At 52.8% G+C, this 13,801-nt stretch overlaps 1 protein-coding gene across 2 annotated transcripts in view; it reads left to right on the top strand.

Annotated features, from left to right (window-relative positions):
* Nucleotides 1-2,765: 2,765 nt before the first annotated feature.
* Nucleotides 2,766-13,801, top strand: part of ACAN (aggrecan) — a 63,029-nt gene continuing 51,993 nt past the window's right edge. Inside the window, exon 1 of one of the 2 annotated variants that reach the window (XM_082384301.1) lies at nucleotides 2,766-3,154. The gene's annotated coding sequence lies outside the window, so the exon portion shown is untranslated. The remainder of the gene's footprint in view (nucleotides 3,155-13,801) is intronic. The other variant, XM_082384302.1, reaches the window with a different exon arrangement.

Consider the following 13,801-nt stretch of genomic DNA (forward strand, 5'->3'; position numbering starts at 1 on the left):
ACCCCATGAGACAGCCCAAGCCAGAACTGCCTGGGTGAGCTTCTCCCAAATTGCTGACCCATAGAAACCAGGAGAGATAGTAAATGGCTCTTAAGCCAGTAAGTTTTGGGGTGATGTGACACACAGCCATAATTACCGGGATATGGAACCACGGCATCCTAGCAGGGCTGTCTCCAGTGCCCTGCCCTAGAACTCAGTCCCAGGCTGAGTGAAGACCCAGAAAAAGTTGTCCTCAACATTCCCTAAGAGCCCTTCCTAGTTCAGAGATTCTCTTGTTCTGTAATGAGTAAACCTGCTAAACAATGCCAGCACAGTGCTTCTCAAACATCAGCAGGTGTAGAAAACACCTGGGGGATCTTATTAAAATGCAGATTCTGAGTCTGGGGTGGGCCTGAGAGTCTGCATTTCCAACAAGCTCCCGGCTGACTGTGCTAGTCTGTAGACTACTCTTGAGCAGTGAGAGGTTAGAACTTGCCCATGACAGCAGACCAGGTCAGGCAGCCTGGAAAAGGCAGTGGGCAGCTACAAAGTATTTGAGCAGAGGAGAGATGACCAGGATCAGAAATACTACACAAGGAGTTCCCTTGTGTAGACTCCTGCATTGAATAGGGGAACGTCCATATGCCACCAAGGGCTTTCAGACACTCATGTCCTTTGATTCTCTCAACACAGTCTTTAAAGTATCCAAATGCTTTCCCATCATGCTGGGTTTTCTGCAGCCTGTAAAGGTAGGCAGTGTGGAGTCATGCCAACCTGTACTCATTCACTACCTGGGTGGACTCTTAGTCTCAGTTTCTTAGCGTGTAAAATGGGAATAAGAACCACCTGCCAGGCCGTGGTATCAAGTAGTGTCTGGCACACAATAGGTGCCTATTATATGCTTCTTAGTTTCATTACAAACTAGATGATCAATAAACATTCACTCCCTTCATTACAAAGATTAATTACCTAATTAATATTTGTCCTTGAATTGAATTGTCCTTCACTAACCTCACGTGTCCTGGGATATATGTCAGATATGGCCCCATTTCACAGGTGAGGGTGCGGTTTGTTCTCACCAAGAGCATCTGATGAATGAATACTGACATGAGAATTCATGACCCTCCTGTTGGAATTTTAAAGATTGTTTTTTTCTAGAAGGGTCATTTCCCCTGGTCCTGACATTAGGGCCAGTAACTAATAAGATTTCATCCCATTTCTTTGAAAGTCACTGTTTCCGCCTAAGGGGCTCTGGTCACTGTCCTGTCAGCAGTGCCCAAAGTGCTCTGCAACTTAGAGACCTGACTCGGAGAAGCCAACAGACTCAGGTAGAACACTGGTGAAACCAGAACCACCAACCGATGGAACACCTTAACCCCAGCTCCCCGGACCAGCGGGTGGAGTGGGCACCACGCCCTCCCTAGGCTTCACTGTCCTGTGCAGGGAAGGGGTGGGGGGCAGCTCCAGAGAATGTGCTGGGCCAGGGCCAGTCCTGCCCCGCAGGAGAGATGGCCAGTAAAATACCCACACAATTCCAGAGGACTCACGCTGGGGAAAGTGAGGCACTCTGGCTCCTTTTAACCAAGGAAAAGCTGGGTCTGTTATCTCTGTAATGGGCAGCCTGCAAAGATCCCACTTCTTGTCCTTCTCCATTCAGTCCCCGCCCAGTGAGGGGTCTAGCGGCTTCTACCACACTGACCAAGGCCACTAAATCTTAGTGTCAATCACCAGCAGCTTCCTCCATAAGGACCCTGAAGGCCACCAGCCAGCCTGGGTCCCCCAAAGTGCTAAGGTTGAACCAGAAGCTTGTGTAGCAGCAGAGAGTATGACCTTGGGTTTGAATTCAAACCCCACCTTGAGTGGTAACTACATTACTCTCTGAGCCTCAGTTTTCACATCTTTTTTTTTTTTTTTTTTTTGCAAGGGGAGATTAGTTGTAATATTTACGTATATTTACCTCATTGGGCTCTTTGAGAAAATTAAATGAGACATTAATGTGTATTAAGCAACCAGCTCAGAAGGTCTTCAAAACCTGTTCTTTTATTCTTTTGCGTGGAAACAAAATTAAGGAGGGTGGTCTCTGCAGCTACTGGAGAATTCCTGCTTCATTTGAGATGTCCTTGGTCTCTCCTAGATTTTGAAAACCCTCAGCCTTTGGTCTTGAGGCTCCCAGCCCCCAGCACGCCTCCCCGCTGTCCTCTAACTTCCTCCCCACCGCCACCCCCAGCCCCGCTCCGCACTCCCCTGCTATCTCGCCGCACCCCATCCCCGAAAACTTTCAGCCAGCTCTTCAGGAAGGTCCTTCCGAACTGTGGCCTGGGAGCAGGGGGCCGCGCCCCTCCCGATCGCATCTTGAGGGGCGTCAGCTGCAGACCCCCGCGCAGGCGCCGGGGAGCCCTGTCCGGCCGCGGCGGCTGCGGAGCCGGGCCCGCAGGGGCTGCCAGTGCGGGTACAGCCCTCCCGGGCCCCTCCGACTGCGGAGCGGCCGACCGCATTGCAGACGCGGGCCCTCCAGCCCTTCCCGCGCCACCGTCCTCCCGCGGGCGCCGGGGCTGCCGAGGCCGCGCCGCGGCGGGGAGCGCTCCTCTCGCGCCCTGCGCGCCCGGCGGCTTCCCTAGCCGCGCGCCGGTCCGGGGCTGGGGACCAGCGCGCTCCAGACGCCTCTGCCTTCCCCTCCCCTTGTCGGCCGCCCCTCGGGTCCCCCGGGGGTGGGGTTTCCCTTCGCGCTCGCCCCCTCCCGCCCCCCTCCTGGGCCTTCCCCTCCCCCGCCCGCCCCTATGTATGTGTCACCGCGCGCCGTGCCCGCCCGCCCACCTACCTTCCCGCTGCTCCAGAGGGGCCTCGCAGAGCTGAGGACGCGCGCGGCGCTGCTCAAGTCTCTCTCTCAGCACCCTCGCCGGCCGGCATCTGACACGGGTGCCAGGGGGCTCCGGGCGCCTTTCAGTGTCCCTTCCCTAGGCCGGCCGGGACTCCGCAACCCAGACGCTGCCGCTGCGGCCACCGCCCGAGGGGACCTGCGGACAGGACGCCGGCAGGAGGAGGGGTGCGCAGCGCCCTCCCAGAGCGTCTCCCCCTCTGCGCGGCGAGACCCGGGCCTCCTGGCCCCAGGAGACCCCGCTGCCTCGCCAAGTGTACGGGACTGAAGTTCTTGGAGAAGGGAGCCCAACTCTTCAAGGTAACCGTCTCCTGCCCTCCAGAGAGAGGCTCTCCCAGGGCGCCCGGCGAGCCGGGAGCGGTGCTGTGGCTGCCCCCTCTGTGCTGGAGGCTGCGCTGCCTCCGTCTCCCCCCACCCCCCGGGGAGGTGTGCGCTGGGGGCCCCCGACGTCCCCCGGCTGCGTCCCCAGTGGACTTGAGCAAACTTTCTGGCTGTTGCAGACTCAGAGTGAATGGGGCGAAGGGACACGTGAGGAGGGGCTCTTGCCTCCTGGTCCCCAGAATTAAGGGACCCACTTTTCAAGCCCCAGGGTCTGGGAGGAGCCATAGTGGACAGAGTAGCAGCTCCGGGGTCAGGAAACTGTGGGTCCAAATCCCGCTGTGCTATTTTTGAGCTGGGGGAGTTGCTTCATCTTCCTGAGCCTTGGCCTGCCCTCTGTCAGTGGGGAAGGAGGAGGCCTCTTCAGCAGCAGAGTGTCTGAGGAATAAACGAAATGACACGGCAGTGTGTCAGATACCCAACAGGTGCCTAAGTAGAGGCTGAGAGAACCCTTTGGTCCCACTTCCATGGCCACTGGGCACCCGGAGGGGTGGGGGAAAGCCAGGAGGAATTAATTGGCAGAGCTTGGGGCAGGGCTCCTGAGCTGCCAGCAAGGGAGACAAGAGCAGCGCTCTGAACATGCCACCAAGAAGGGGCATTTCTCAAGGAACAGGAGGGGAGGGGAGGACACATGGCCATGGGTTGCCTTTCCATCTCTGGATCCCTCTGCCGAAGAAGCCAGTGATGGTGGAGCAGGAACCCTTTCTACCCCTGGGGTTGGGTAGGCAGTTGTCAATGCCAATGGAACCCACATTCTAGGCTACAGCAAACTGTAGGGGTGAGAGTCATCTCCTATTGGGGGACAGGATCCAACCCAAACTTTTTCATCATTCTCCTCCTTGCAGTCATAGCGGGGTTCTGATGGGGTTCTTCTAGGGTTTCACCACTAAGGAGCCCAGGTCTCTGCATGTTGATTGATGCGTAAATTCCAGTTCTGCGGGGGTGGCTGGCTACCAGGAGGGAAGGGAGGAAGATGCAAAGCTGAACTGGGTTAGTGTGGCATTTTGGTTCCTGGATGCTGCCGTGGGCGGGTAGCTGACAGTCTGAAACACATTCATCTCATCTCATGCTAAGTGAAAGTGAACCTAGAACGGTGTGATGATTCACTAAAGGTTGCACTGTGACTTAGGGGTAGGGGTAGGACTAGAATCTAGGTTTTCTGAGGCCATAGTTGATCGCTAGTCCTGATTGAAGTGTCTGGAGGTCTGGGATCAAATCCTCCTCTCTCTTCCTTGCCTTCTGGGCTGCCAAGGAGAAGGGGCAAAGGGGCTTAGGAGGCTCTGTGAAGATCCATGTTGGCACGTTGGCCTGTCAGTCACTGAGCCAGGAAGAGACTACTCAGGAATGGAAAAGCAATGGGGGAGAAAAGCCAAAGGCTTGTTAGGGGTGGGAGTGTGGGGCTGGGGAGACGCTTCTAACCTGAAAGAAAAAATTACAGAACAAAAGATCTCTCCAGTTTAAGAAGTTTTGGATGGAGGAATTATCAAAAGGAAGAAAGTCTCTCTCAGAGAAATGCTGGAATTCTTCAGGTTACGTTAAGTTGTGTTTAAATTAGATGTATTTCTGTGCAGTTGCTAGCTAAACGCCTGGTATATTCATTTATTCATTTTCTGACATCTACTAAGCACCGCTTAGGTGCCAGGCTCTGTGCTCAGTGCTGGCCCATAGCGGGTCCTCAATAAACGGAAGCTGTGATGTGACCCAAGCAAAGCTCTTAGCACAGTGTCTGCCACTGGACAAGTACTCAAAGCTGTTCGATATTATTATTAATACTGATTTTAATCTTAAGTAGAAGTTTTTCTTTCCTAGAATTTTCAGTGAAAATCATACTTAAGTTGGCATTATTCCTTTATTATCTGAAAGCCCTATGATCAACACAAGAGCAAAGAATCCAGAGGGGAAAACAGCATATATTCTTACTTCTTTGGAGGAAGTCTGTGCGCTTGAGGGGTGAGCTCCTGCGCTGTCTGGTGTGAGCCACACCTGTCCCCACGCCCTTCCTCACACCCAGGCACACATTTTGCCCCTGTCACCCTCTCACACACACACTCCTATCCCAGGCAGCCCGTACCCCCGCCTGCCAAGATGGGGCACTCTCCATCCTCACGGACCCAGAATGGCCTGTCAGACTCCCCAGTCGGAGAGGGAGTCCAAGAGAGAGCTCACCTGCTGAGCTGGTGGGGAAGAGCCATGTGGGTGGGCAGCCTGCCGGCCAAGGCAGACCCGGGTTCAAATCCCGGCTCGGCCAACTACTAGCTACATGACTTTGTCAAGGTTTCCTAGGCCCCTTTGTCAAGGTTTCTAGGCCCCTTTGGGGTCCCAGTTCTGTCTTAGTAAAAGACCGTGTGCCCAACTTTTGGTGTGGATTTTTTTAATGATCCCTTCTAGAACTTGGTCTCCCCAAGGTCCTTCTTGTTGGATACTAGGAAGACCTCAGCTGAGCCAGGGGAAGCCCGCAGGACCCGCAGGACCCTGTTCGGAGTGTCATTTTTAGTCCACTCCCACATGAACATCTAGAACAGGAGTGGTCCAACTGCCGGTTTTGAAACCAATTTCGTGGAGGTTTAATGAAATAGGAAAGAATAATCTCATAGTGCCTCCCATGTCGTAAAGGTAAGTATTGCTTCTGGAAACTTTTCTTTCTGATACATACTTATGCAGGTCTACATAAGTATATATATGTTGATAATATATATGTATACACACAAATAGACACAAATTTGTTATTTGTATAATGTATTTCTTACTGCGGGTTGTGATCAAAAGAATTTGAAAGACTCTGATCCTGATGATATTTCTGTCTCTGAGAAATTCCTGCCTCGTGGCTCCAGCTGGCGGGCGCTGGGGCATCCTTGCTGCCCCTATAGGAACAAAACCCTTAAGTATCATGGGAGTAGAGGCAGCGAGGGACGTAAGCTGGAGGTGGGAGTGAAGGGCAAGTTCAAGGAAGAGGGCATGCCTGCTTGAGGAGCAGGAGAAGGGACAGGGCTAATGGACTGCCCTGGTAAAGGGGGTCTGTGGATGGGAACACATCTTGAAATGGGAGCTGGGAGCCGTCCTCTCCTGCTGTCACCAGGCTGCCTCTGGGCCATGCTTTGGGTCCTGATGGGAGCTTTACTACCACCCTCCTTCCTTAAGAAAGCCCTGTTCCAGGGGGCAAAGGTTGGGCTGTCTGTGTGGCATCTCCCCTGGGGCGGCTGCTCTCCTTCCCCTGAACTAACAGGACAACCCCCTCCCTGGCAGGGGGTCTGGGCCCCTGGGCACGGTGGGAGCTGGAGTGGAGACTGCAGAGGATGGGCTGCTGGGGGTGGGCAAGGGTAAGGGTAGAGGGAGGGAGCGGGATTGAGGCAAAGGGAGGACCAGAGAGATGAGAATTTGTAGGGAAAATGGTAAAACGGTTCCTTTTTTCAAAAGTTGAGTCCAGGGCAAGAACGGAAACGTAGAGTTTACTTTTAAAAACTCAGAGCCTTCTTGTAAGCGGCCGAGTATGTGTGTGTGTATGTGTGTGCTGGGAGGGCGGCCCTGTGGGCTGGCCTGGGCGTGTAAGAGGCGACTTTTCTCCCTCTCAATGGCCTTACAGTGTATCCTAAAGAAGCTTTTTGTTAAACTCATGAATAGGTGGGTTTGGGGTGTGTGGTGCTGGGCACCGTGATTTGGATATTTGGTTACCTTTGAGGTTACATGTTTTTCCTTTTAAGACACACACCCAAAAAAGGAGCCACCTCTGCTGCATACGGTCTTGGGGCAGGAGGGGGGGGGGGCACTTCCCGTCTCTCTGTAATTGATTTGACTTGAGGAGCAAGAGGAGGAAGGAGAAACTCAAGACTGGGCAGATCTCAATGTCCAGCCGGGGAGACGGCCCCTCTCCTCAACCCCTGGACTCTGGGCCTCTGAGGTGGAACATGGCAGTTCCCAGACCACAGATGTCCAGGGCTTCAGGGCCAGTGAGGACCCTTATTTAAGAGATGGCAAAGGGGACCAAGGCCTAGAGAGGAAAAGGTATTGTGCTCCAGGCCAGCCCAGTGCAGGTCAGTGAGGATCTGGAAGGGAAACTAGGCCTTCAGGCCCTCATCCTGAAACATACCATGTCCGTGGAAACTACTTGTTCATTCATTCATTCATTCATTCTTCTTTCAGCAGCACTTGTCACATGCCAGGCATGGCACTAGGTGTGGGTAACACAGCAGTGAATAAAACAATTCACTCTTCCTGCCCTCCAGCCACTCATGGTCTAATGGGGAAGACAGGTTATAATCAACTTGACCCTGACCCTTCATTTCTATAAAGCAGTGGTTCTCAACTGGGGAGCTATTTTGCCCCCCAGGGAACATTTGGTCGTGCCTGTAGACAATTTTTGTTGTCACCGTGGGACAACAGAGGGGCGATACTACTGGCATCTAGTGGGTAGAGACCAGGGATGCTGCTAAACATTTACAATGCACAGAACAGTGCCTTCTCCTCAACAAGAAAGAATTATACAGCCCAAAATGCCCCTAGTGCCAAGATTAAGAAACTCTGCTCCAGATCTTCATTTAGTCATTGGGTCAGGCCATGCCCAACTGTGTGTAACAGCAGGAAGGTAAGCTGCAGGTAGGAGGGCAAGAAGGGAGAGTTTGGCGGTCAATAAAGAGGAGACAACAAATGAAGAAAGAGCCAGGGGCACAGAGGTAAAGTAGAGAGAACTTGGACTTTGGTGGCCCAGATACAGGTTGAAATCCGAACTATGAGCACTTAGACAAGTCATCTTCTCTGAGCCTCAGTTTCTGCACCTGTGAAATTGGGCTTGTGGGACAGTTGAGAGAATTCAAGATAAAGCAAATAAAGGACTTGACACAAAGTAGACCTACAATAAAATAGCAGCTGTTAGGATTATCTGAGGTTTTTAAAGGGCCCACTATGGAAAGTATCAGCAGGTACGGACATGTGATCATGAGGTCAAAGAAGGTTGCTGTTTGGGACACGGTTGCCACAATAATGCCTTCTGCTTCTGGGGGTGCAGGGTCAGCAACTCCTCACACACACAGCTCCCAGCAAGGGGTGAGAAGATGGGAGAAGGGTTAGCTTCAGCAAGAAGCCCAATGTGTGCATCCTCCAGTGTGTGCAGGGGGAAGAGCACTGACTTGGAGTCACATGAACTGGGCACTGACTGGCTGTGTGATGTGGGGAAATTGTTTCACCTCTCTGAGCCTCAGGTTCCTTATCTGTAAAATGGAGATACTAAGCCCTGCCCTCACAGATCGAGATCCAGTGAGAAATTACTGTCCAGGATGTTGCCTTCTGGGGGTGCCTGTGAAGCCCAAGCAGGACTCTCTTGTATCTGATGTGCATTGTGCCCAAGCCAGTGCTGGGCACAGACAGTCTGAATGAATGAATGAACAAACCAGTGGACCACTGCACTCTAAATTCCTTTCAATTCTTGACAAGGAAAGTGCCAGCAACACCCAAACAGGCATCCTCCACTTTGCCACTCTATCCCAAGAAAGCCAGAAGCCAGGACCTCAGGTTCCCAGTGCCTGCTAGGGTCAGGTTACCGCACCAGGCAGCAGCGCCCTCTAGAGGGAACTGCAGATACAGCCATTGAGCTGTGACAGTCCCAGGAGCGGGATCCCCATGGGGGAAGGGAGGTAGGAATGGGACATCAGAACTGAGGAAGCTGCTGAATAGAGGACCAAATCAGGATCGGGAACCTGGAGACTTATCTCAGTGCAGGCACGTCATTGAATACCTCCATTTTCCTTTCTTTAAAATGGAACCATTACTCAACCACATGGAGTTGAAATCACAACAAATTAAGGCCTAACTGAAAGCCACTAGCCAAATGGGTGGACTTGGGAAATCAGCAAACTTCCCTGAACCTTCTCAGAATCATGAAGCATTAGAGCACAGGGGGACTGAGGAGACGTTTAAGTCACCTGGCTCCTTCATCATGCAGGTGAAGAGACTGAGTCCCAGAGAGGGGAGGGCCCTGGACGGGGAGGGCACAGGCTGCTGTTGGCAGAGCCACGGCTTTAACCAGGCTGCTGAGGCTCCTCCCTCCACAGCATATGTCACATCCCAACCAGTAATAGGAGGTGCTAGGTCACAGAAACACTGTGCCATCCCATCCAACTGTGGAAGCATTTTGTCCTGGGACCACCCATTGCCCACCCTTGGGCCACCTTCTGACTCTGTCCTTCCAGGGTCCTTGCTGGCCCCAGGGTTGCTTTTGGGAAGAAAACCCTTTAGAAGAGAAATGTCCAAGGCAAGGAGGGAGCCCAGACTCCCATCTCTCTCAGGAAACCTGGGCTTCCTTGTCCTGGCCACCACCCTGGGTCATATGTAGGGGTATTTTCCCCAACAAACCCTGGATCCCTGACCTTCCCCCTGCTACTTCCCTTCCCCATCAAGGGTGCTCCCTTCCTCCTCCCCTCACTTTGACCTGTTTATTCAGATGGTTCAGGGGAATACCTGGATTTTAGGATGACTCAGGGATGTAGCAGATGTTTGCCAGTTTTACGAGGCGCTGAAAAAGGGGCCTGGAAGGCTGTCACCAGAGGTAACCTCTGTCCCTAGAATCAGAAACATTCAAGGAGCTTTTGAGAAACAAGGGTTCCCAGGCCTCATGTGCCCCCAGAGATTGTTGGTAGTGGGGGGCAGGTTAGTAATCTGTGTTTTTCAAGATCTCCCCAGGTGATTCTAATGCAGTCCTGATTCTGAACCCCTAGTTTAAAGGCCAAAAGAGTTCCTCTTGTTGCATTTGGTTCTAAGCCCCTCCCTCTAGCCCTGCCTCTCAAGGTGACTTGTCCTCCCTTCCCTGCAGACAGAACTACAGCCTCTCGCCTCACCTTTGTCCTTTACGGGAGTGAGAAAGTGGAAGCCTGCCTCCCCTCTCCTGCTTGAGACAGGGGCCCTTCTTCCATAACACAATTGTCCTTGACCCTGGATTAAAGTACATTTGTCCCAAGAGGCAGAAAAAGCTAGGCAGGTGTTCCCCAAAGTAGAACATTCCTTCCAGGGATGTCAATAGCATTGCATGTAAAAAGGATCTCATCCCTAAGGGTTAAACAGAATAAAAAGTGCCCCTTTCTTGCAGGACTTCTCAATATGCTAAGGGGCATTGGAAATCTCCATCAAGTTCCTCACATTGAATGTGACCAGAGAACTCTTCTTCCCTAGGGCAGAGTGAGGGACTCAGTCTAGAGATGCTGATCTAGGCAGTCAGCCAGGTCTGATGTTGCAGCAGGAATGAGGCTGCTGCACCAGGGCCCCAGGGCCAACCCGGGACAAGGGAGACCCCACCAAGTAGAGCTTAAAACCCTAAACTTCAAACGCAGTCACTGACCCGACAAGCCCTCTCCACCCCCAGGGTGAGGCTGGACCCAACCTCTCCTTTCCCACCTCCTACCTGCTACCTTCCGTTTAAAGGTTGGTCATGTTGGAAGCTCATTTTAGTTCCTTATTTTCCTGGATTTAAAAGAAGAATGAGGAGAGAGGTAGAACATTCAGTGTGGTTTTCCGGAGGGTGGGGCCCTGGCTCCTTGGCTGAGTCCTGCCTCGGAACACTTTCTCTCTCCAGACCTGGCTGCCCTGCCGGCTCCACACACCCCCCTCCTACCCCATTGGCTGCAGGCCTAACCCTGTGTGCGCTACTGGCTGTCCGACTCCAGGGGGCACCAGTCTCCCAGAAGTCTCAGTGAGTAGCATCCCCAGGGGGGAATGGCAGCCCCAGAGCTGAGCAAAGAGGTGCCCTGCCTACCTACCTACCTGTCTCTGTCCCCTGTCCTCACCACTCCATCGGTGGGCATCACCCCCACCCAGGCCCACACAGCCCAGCCAGGGGGCTTCTTCAGCCCTTTCCTCAGCCCTTAATTCCCCTTAGGGCAGCCTCATTCTGGGATTCCTACTTGCTTCCTAAGCCCAGCCTGCAGTGGCTTCTGCTGTAACTTGCTTTGGTGATGTTTTAAGAGACAGGGTCCCCCTGGTGTGAGGGAACCTGATTGCTTAGATTGTCTTCAAACCCATCCCTGGGGGAGAGGACTGGTATGTAGCCGGGTTGGGGATTGGAGTGGCTTTGTTAGTCAAGGAAGCTCCTAGCACTGACTCAGAGCCCTGGCCTCCTACTGCCCCCTCGACCCACCTCGGCCTCCATCGCTCTTCTCTCAGGAGCTCCCTCTGCCCTCTCAGTGCCTGGGGGCACCGGGGCTTTACCCACGGGGGTCAGCAAAACTCTTATATACACCAGATAAGGCTCAGGCAACTTCGATGGCTGGAAACTGGCAACTAGTCCGGACTACTCCTCAGTCACTGCAAGTACCCTGTGGGATGACCTACCCTTAGATGCAGGTAGCAATCACGCCCGCCTCAGCCCTCTGGGGATTGCAGAGGCTCTTAGAAGGCCGTAGAGATGTGATCCTCTCACACTAAGAATAAAGCCCAATCCCCTTCTTTGGCCCAAGGCCTTCAGGAGCTGGTCTCCCCGCCGTCTCAGCATCCACGATTCACTCTCCCCTCACCCACCACCCTCCAGCCACTGGCCTCCCACTTCATTCCCACCTCAGGGCCTTTGCCCGCGTGGTCTCCCCTGCCTGGACGTCCTTCCCACATGACTTTGCGTGGCTGGTTCATTCTGGTCATTCAGGTCCAAATGTCACCTCCTCGGTGAAGCCTTTAAATTGGCCACCCAATTTCAAGAAGATGAACACCTCCACCCCAACACCCCAGCAATCCTTTGTTGCATTTTCTCTGTAGCTTATCACTATCTAAAAGTTTCTGCTTGGTTGTTTTCCTTGGTGGTTGTCTGCCCCCTTCCCAGCCCCTCCAAGAACAAAAGCTGCATGGGACAGGAGCCCTGTCTGTCTTGATCGTCTTCTATCTCCAACACCTAGAAAATGCTTAACATGCAGTAGGTGCTCCGTCAAAGTCTGCTGAGTGACTTCAATCCAGTGCTTTTCAAACCATGCTCCACAGGGAGTTGGCATGGGGGGCGGGTGTCTCTGACACCCCTCAGGGGCCACAGAAGTGAGTTGAGAGGGGCAGTGATTGTGAGGGTCTGTGTCAGGTTCTATGAGAACAACTCTGATTTTATGTCTTTTGAAAGCCATTGTGTGGTGCATCTTTCTCTTGTCATAGATATGAAAGCTGGGACCTAGAAAAGAGTATGTCCTGGCTACAGGTGTGGCTGTTAGAGCTGGAACTAGGGCCCAGTCTCCCAGCTCCCAGTGCTCTATCTCCTGAACATGGCGGCTGTCTAAGAACAGTCCCCACTGGCCCAGACACCTCAGTAGCCCCATCCCACCCCGGCCAGGGCCCAGGGACTCTGCATAGTCACCTGGGCCAGCTGATGTTCTGCCATCAGCGGGACCCAGCTGAGGAGAGGAATGGCCACTTCCCTTCCAAGCTTTCCTTAGTAGTTCATGATGACTCGAATGTCTTGAGGAGCAGCTGCTTCTAGAAATAAATTTACATTTTTAAGTTCTACCACCTTTGGAGCTTCAAATTCTATCATTGGGCCACCCAACATGGGCCATGGGCTGTCTTTCATCTCATTTCCTGTACATCTTTCAAGCTGCAGGGTCCCAGCACTACCCACGACATGGTAGGAGGTAGGCCAGGCACCGGGGAGAGGACAGAGAGAAAGACGAGGTTTCCTTGGCCTCAGAGCTCAGCGTCTTCATGATCCTGAAGACCTCAGTGGGCAGCTCTTCTGCGCCTTCACTGTCCACACTGAGCAACATTACCCCCGCCCAGCTCTGCACCTGTCCTCTCAGGCCCCGCCCACTCTGGGCCTTCCTTGAACTCCAGCTCCACCTTGTCTTTCCTTTGTGGTGGAGAGTCCAGCACATTTTCACCTACATTTTATTCCCAGTTCCCCTCCTGATGACATCTAGCACTTGGACTCACCAGGAAATCCATCAGACCACTGTCTTCCAGGGGTGGAGTCAGGTCAAAGGGCTCCAGGCCCAGTTTGACCAACTCGCCAGTGGTGTGACCTTGCCATAGTTGATTAGTCTTGCATGTCTCAGTTTTCTTATCTGCAAATTGGGTATAATGACTCTCCCCTCATAAGTTTATTGGGAGGATAAAGCAAGATAACATAGCTAAACCAAGGTACGTAGCACGGAGCAAGTGCTCTCGAAACACTCTCGAAGCTGTTCATCGTGAATATCCCCGGGCCCATTCCTGGTGTCTCAGAACCTGACGTTTTGTAGCAGTGGGTTGGATGATCATGTGACTGCCTCCTCTTGCCCAAACTGAAGTTCCTCAGCTGCTTTCCTGCCCACTTATGCTCTTAAGGTAGTCATACAAGCTTGGAGCAGGCAGGGACCTGAGGGATGCAACAAGAGCCTTATGTTCCCTGCCACCTTGAAGCTAGCACAAGTCTCCCGACACACCTAGAAACTGCAGCAAGCCTACTGTACCATTGTAATGACCTCATCTTAACTTGATTATATCTGCAAAGATTCTATTTCCAGATAAGGTCACATTCACAGGTACTGAGGGTTAGAGCTTCAACATCTCTTTTGGGGTGGGGGGAGAGATAAAATTCAGCCTATGGCATCCTTAATTGACTTGCTGTTATATTTTAGATCT

Source organism: Balaenoptera borealis (genome assembly GCF_965194805.1).
Source record: "Balaenoptera borealis genome assembly, chromosome: 3".
Taxonomy (NCBI): Eukaryota; Metazoa; Chordata; class Mammalia; order Artiodactyla; family Balaenopteridae; genus Balaenoptera; species Balaenoptera borealis.